Source organism: Rattus norvegicus, chromosome 4, assembly GCF_036323735.1.
Source record: "Rattus norvegicus strain BN/NHsdMcwi chromosome 4, GRCr8, whole genome shotgun sequence".
NCBI classification, from domain to species: Eukaryota; Metazoa; Chordata; class Mammalia; order Rodentia; family Muridae; genus Rattus; species Rattus norvegicus.
This window is the reverse complement of record NC_086022.1, coordinates 157,227,997-157,234,306: the sequence shown is the minus strand read 5'-3', so window position 1 is coordinate 157,234,306 and position 6,310 is coordinate 157,227,997.

The window sequence follows — 6,310 nt, the reverse complement described above, 5'->3', positions numbered from 1 at the left end:
TAGCTCAGTGGTAGAGCGCTTACCTAGGAAGCGCAAGGCCCTGGGTTCGGTCCCCAGCTCCGAAAAAAAGAACCAAAAAAAAAAAAAAAAAAAAAAAAAAAAACTCGGTCAGGTAAGTAGCTCCGTGGCTATACTCAGCATAGAGATGAACAGGGAATGGAGCCTGGTTATGAATCCACCACCTTCTCCCTGGGGCCCCCCATGCCATCCCCTCCCCACAGGGATCCATATTCTCCAGTGAGGTTCCACTTCCTAATGAACCCAGTACCACTGACTAGAGACCGAATATTCAAACACATGAGCCGACGGGGACATTTCACATTCAAATCACAATATGTCTATGTACAGAGCAAAGGAATGTTAAGTGTCTAATCTACCTACAGCCCAATTCCTCCTTTGTAAAACAGGAGAAATAATACTTACCTTAAAGAGCTAAGAATGTAGAAGGTTCTGGCCCAAGAGTTTAAGGCCAGCCTGGATTACATAGTGAATTCCGGGCCAGCTGAGGGTACAGAGACTAGAAGTCATATCAGAACGAATGACTGGTAAACAGAGGGAGCTGGGATATTTTTTTTTCTTTTTTTCTGAGCTGGGGACCGAACCCAGTGCTCTACCACTGAGCTAAATCCCCAACCCCCTAAGCTGGGATATTTTACCACTCCACCAACTACTCCAGTCTCCAAAAACCCTCTACCATCAGACTAAAAGCTTTCTCCACCATCAGACTAGTCTTACTTCAGCAATCACAGCCAAACAGGCTGAAAGACTCCTATCAGGAAATCTACAAGAGATATACTAACAGAGATTTCATAGAAGGGACTGCCAGAGACTTCTACTGTGATGGCTAAAGTGATGTTCTAAGTTTAAACTACTGTGCATAAGAGACCTAAAGAACAAAAATGCCTCTAACCCGTGAGCCTCACTTCCTCAAGGACAGACAGCTTCCTGGAATTCTGGGAGCTGTTGTTCCTGTAAGATAACGAGCCTTGCGTTTTGCTTGGTTGTCTCAACTGCATAGGTAGACATACACAGGGACTATGTCAGGGCGTGTGCTTGCCAGTGACTGGACAAAAGCAGGAAGTAGCCTTGTAAGGTTTGCCATTGTAAGCATCTGACGAGTGTAATTTGGTGCCATACTCTGGGGATGGTCCCAGCCAGTGTCCATTGTTCTGACTAGTATTTAATAAAGCTTGCCCCAGATTTGGCTCAAAAGCTGTGGTCTGTGGTGGTTTCCTTCTCACCTGGTGGGATTAACACACCACAGGTGCCATCAGCATCCCAGCGGGGAAAGGAGATGCTGTGGGAGCTGAGCACAAACTCTAACCAGTTTGAGTACTGCAGCCCCTGTGAGAGCACAGCACCTGTGGCCGGGATGGCGGGTTTTTTTTTTTTCCCCTCAGCTAGCCACAGCATAGGGAGCAGTCTATACACAATGGGAGCTGGGCCCCCCACCCCCAGGGGAACAGGATTAGTAAGATATCGACAATGACTACAGCCCAGATCAAGATCAGAGAGAAAAAGCCTAGGAGAGGAAAGAATGTTCAAGCCCATCACCTTGGACCCTGCCAGCTCTCCTTCCTCTCCTGTAGCTATTTCTCACCAGAGTGTGGTAGGTAGGTCACTGCAGTAGGTGTTCCCAGCTTCCCATGCTCTCTCTCTCTCTCTCTCTCTCTCTCTCTCTCTCTCTCTCTCTCTCTCTCTCTCCCCTCTCCCTCCCTCCTTTTTTTCTCTTTCTTTCTCTTCCCTAGGCCCCATTCCTCTCTGTTACACCTGTTACACCTCCAAAAACCCAGAAGTTGACCTGTTATATGAAATCCGAATTCATGTCTTTACACCCGCACCCCCACCCTATGTCTTCCTCTCACCTCAGTTTCCCCACTCCTTTGTGCACCCTTCTCCTCACCTTCCGTCTAACAGCCTAAACTTATCTTCTGTTCTGACTCACTTAATTCCTCACTTTCTCCCACTCATGCTAACATGTTAAAATACACAGTACTAGGAAGTCCCTTTCCTCTCTAAAACAATTGGTACTTGTTAAGTGTCTCTTTTCTGGTGTAAGAGACGTTAAATAGCTGTCTTCTCTGTCAAACACTGTAAAACTTTGGTTTGAGAAAAGGAATTCACCCCTCTCATAAAACCTTTATGCAAATGTTTTAGCACCCCCTCCACCCTGTAAAGCTTTTGTTTACACAAAGCCGGTGCTGCATTCTCCCAACTTCATTGACAACCCCCTTCCCAGTTTCCCCCTTTCCTTTGAACTGATTGTTTTGAAACTAGGCAGTCACGAAAGACTGTGAGGTCAGATTCCAGCCAAGAGGGAAAAACAGAGTCGCCCCCACCCCCCGCATTAGAATAAGAACCAAGCACACATCCCACCTTGGATGTTCTTCTCCTTGTCTGGGTAGTGCACCCTTCCTGACCAAGAGTAAAGGTTTGTCTTGCTGAGATATTTCCATTGTGCTTTGGTGATCCTTTATGTGACACAGGACTACTTTTCTAACAGTAGTCACCTACCATCTGTTATCAGAGTGGGTTCCCGAGGGACAGTCACTGCTGCTGCAGACAGGGCTCAACCCAGAGGGACAAACTGGAGCTAGTACCTGGATAGGGTTGTAGTAATGTATTCGACCGTTATATTGATGTTCCAGGTACTGGACAACACCTCAGTGGCCTTTGAGGTCCTTAAGGATGACTTCCCTAGCCTCAGCATTACTCCCAAACCACCATGATCTTGACATGTTGACAGAGACCAGGGGGGATACCTGATTGACCCTGGGAAAGGGTTGTGTCTGTGCCTGTCTGTTGGGGATAGCATGAGATGCAGCTAAAAGACTAGCAGAAGGTTCATCTGATTTAAGACAAAGTATCTCTGAGGGATGGTTCCTCAGGAAGAGCAGACAGGAAGCTTCATTTTGTGGTTACTGACTCTCTTCATCTATTTGTTGGCTTAATCACCCGTTTCAGCCATGATTATTTACTCGTCTCATATAGTTTGCATTTTCCTGACTGTAGACCACAGAGCTCCATGTATTGACTATTCCACTGATACTGGCACCTGTCTCCTACCACCAATGACATGTGGTAGTTCGAACAAGAATGGCTTCCCATAGGCCTGTGACAGAAAAAAGGGCAGTGCAGAGGCTCCTTCATCTTGCATTCTTGTTGGGGCCACTTTGGGTTTAACTGGGTTTGATCTCCTTGATGGAGAATCCCATGGAAAATGACCCAACTCTATTCAAGGAACCTGAAGTCAAATGCCCAAATAACCTATCTTAGCTTCCATTAAACTGTTTGCTTGTACGAAACCTTCCCCCCTCAGCTCCTCGGTGAAATAGAAGGATATGGTTTTTGCCTTTTACAAATTCCTTACTCGAAACGGTCTGCACTACACTTGTAGTCTCTGTTGACTAGAATAAGGACTTTCAGTTGGATACAAAGTGTGTATGAGCAGCCATTTCTGATGGGCTCTTTGTAACAGGCTCATACTTGAATGTTTGGTTCCCAGTGTTTAAGAAGGATTAAGAGGTATACTCTTCTTGGAAGAGAAGTATCACTAGGGGTTGGTTTTGAGATTTCAAAAACCTGTGCCAGGAAGGTCCAGTCTCTCTCTCTCTCTCTCTCTCTCTCTCTCTCTCTCTCTCTCTCTCTGTCTCTCTCTCTCTCTCTCTCTCTCTCTCTCTCTCCCTGCAAACTTTTTAGATCAGATGTGAGTTCTCAGATATTGCCCCAGTGCTATGCCTGCCTGTCACCATGCTTCTGCCATGATGATCATAGACTAACCCTCCGAAATTGTAAGCAGAACTCCAATTAAATGCTTTCTCTTATAAACTTTCTTGCTCGTGATGTCTTCTCATAGCAATAGAACAGAAACTAAGATAGACTTCTTAACCTCCAAGTGATGTCACAGGTCTGGTCTTGAACCTCTTACAATAACCACTCTACATTCACCAAAATTCCACTGGAACCTTTTGTACTTCATCATCTTAACAACACTATGACAAATCAGCAATGCCACTACCCCCCTCTTATGTCCCTTTTCAGCTCTTAAGAAAGATGATATTTGCTCCTTGTTGGTGACTTGTCTTTGCTGATGTGTCAGAGAAGGTGGAAGAGTAGAAGAGACAAAAGAGACAAAAATCAAAGCCAAAATTCTCTCACTTTAACAATCTGACCTGACCTCTTAGAACTTTAGTTACCAGTGATGAGAACTCATACAAACTTCTAGAGCCTAACTCCTAATGACTCCTGGGTCTTATCCCAAAGAGCCAACCTCAGGAAGTCAATGGATGCTCTATAACCTACTACTCAACAAGATCCTGAGATGCTCACTTGTCTGTTCAGATATGATTCCCAACCACAGCACAGGAGAATTAAGTAATTTCACTTAACTATATAAAACACCTTCCATTCCTAACGGAAGGAAGTGAAATGTAAATATCAGAACAAGGAGAAAATGACATAAAAATTTACTAGTAAAGGCATTCCTACTAAGAGTTGGGCTACAGCTCAGTGTTAAAGCTTGTGCTTACAAGGATGAGACCCTGAATTCATTCCTAGTTCATTCCTTGGAGGGATGAAGGAGAAAAGTCATGAATTTGAGGCCAGTTTGGACTATATGGTGAAATCCTGTCTCACTTTGCCTCCCTACCCATCCCAAGGTCATTTTCATATGTTTTTTTCTCAGTTCTTATGTTGATTACTTCCTGTAGTGTTTTGAAAATAGGTATGCTCCCATAGATTCATGAGTTTGGATCCTTGGCACTATTAGAAGGTGTGGCCTTGTTAGAGTAGGTGTGGCCTTGTTAGAGTAGGTGTGGCCTTGTTAGAGTGGGTGTGGCCTTGTTAGAGTGGGTGTGGCCTTGTTAGAGTAGGTGTGGCCTTGTTAGAGTAGGTGTGGCCTTGTTGGAGGAAGTGTGACACTGTTGGGGTGGGCTTTGAGGTCTCCTATGGTCAGTGTGGCACACAGTCTTCATCGACTGCCTTTGGATCAAGATTTAGAACTCACAGCTCCTTCTTTTTTTTTTTTTTTTTTTATTAACTTGAGTATTTCTTATATACATTTCGAGTGTTATTCCCTTTCCCGGTTTCCGGGCAAACATCCCCCTCCCCCCTCCCCTTCCTTATGGGTGTTCAGCTCCCAACCCTCCCCCCATTGCCGCCCTCCCCCCATAGACTAGTTCACTGGGGGTTCAGTCTTAGCAGGACCCAGGGCTTCCCCTTCCACTGGTGCTCTTACTAGGATATTCATTGCTACCTATGGGGTCAGGGTCCAGGGTCAGTCCATGTATAGTCTTTAGGTAGTGGCTTAGTCCCTGGAAGCTCTGGTTGCTTGGCATTGTTGTACTTTTGGGGTCTCGAGCCCCTTCAAGCTCTTCCAGTTCTTTCTCTGATTCCTTCAATAGGGGACCTATTCTCAGTTCAGTGGTTTGCTGCTGGCATTCGCCTCTGTATTTGCTGTATTCTGGCTGTGTCTCTCAGGAGCGATCTACATCCGGCTCCTGTCGGTCTGCACTTCTTTGCTTCATCCATCTTGTCTAATTGGGTGGCTGTATATGTATGGGCCACATGTGGGGCAGGCTCTGAATGGGTGTTCCTTCAGTCTCTGTTTTAATCTTTGCCTCTCCCTTCCCTGCCAGGGGTATTCTTTTTCCTCATTTAAAGAAGGAGTGAAGCATTCACATTTTGATCATCCGTCTTGAGTTTCGTTTGTTCTAGGGATCTAGGGTAATTCAAGCATTTGGGCTAATAGCCACTTATCAATGAGTGCATACCATGTATGTCTTTCTGTGATTGGGTTAGCTCACTCAGGATGATATTTTCCAGTTCCAACCATTTGCCTACGAATTTCATAAACTCATTGTTTTTGATAGCTGAGTAATATTCCATTGTGTAGATGTACCACATTTTCTGTATCCATTCCTCTGTTGAAGGGCATCTGGGTTCTTTCCATTTTCTGGCTATTATAAATAAGGCTGCGATGAACATAGTGGAGCACGTGTCTCTTTTATATGTTGAGGCATCTTTTGGGTATATGCCCAAGAGAGGTATAGCTGGATCCTCAGGCAGTTCAATGTCCAATTTTCTGAGGAACCTCCAGACTGATTTCCAGAATGGTTGTACCAGTCTGCAATCCCACCAACAATGGAGGAGTGTTCCTCTTTCTCCACATCCTCGCCAGCATCTGCTGTCACCTGAGTTTTTGATCTTAGCCATTCTCACTGGTGTGAGGTGAAATCTCAGGGTTGTTTTGATTTGCATTTCCCTTATGACTAAAGATGTTGAACATTTCTTTAGGTGTTTCTCAGCCATT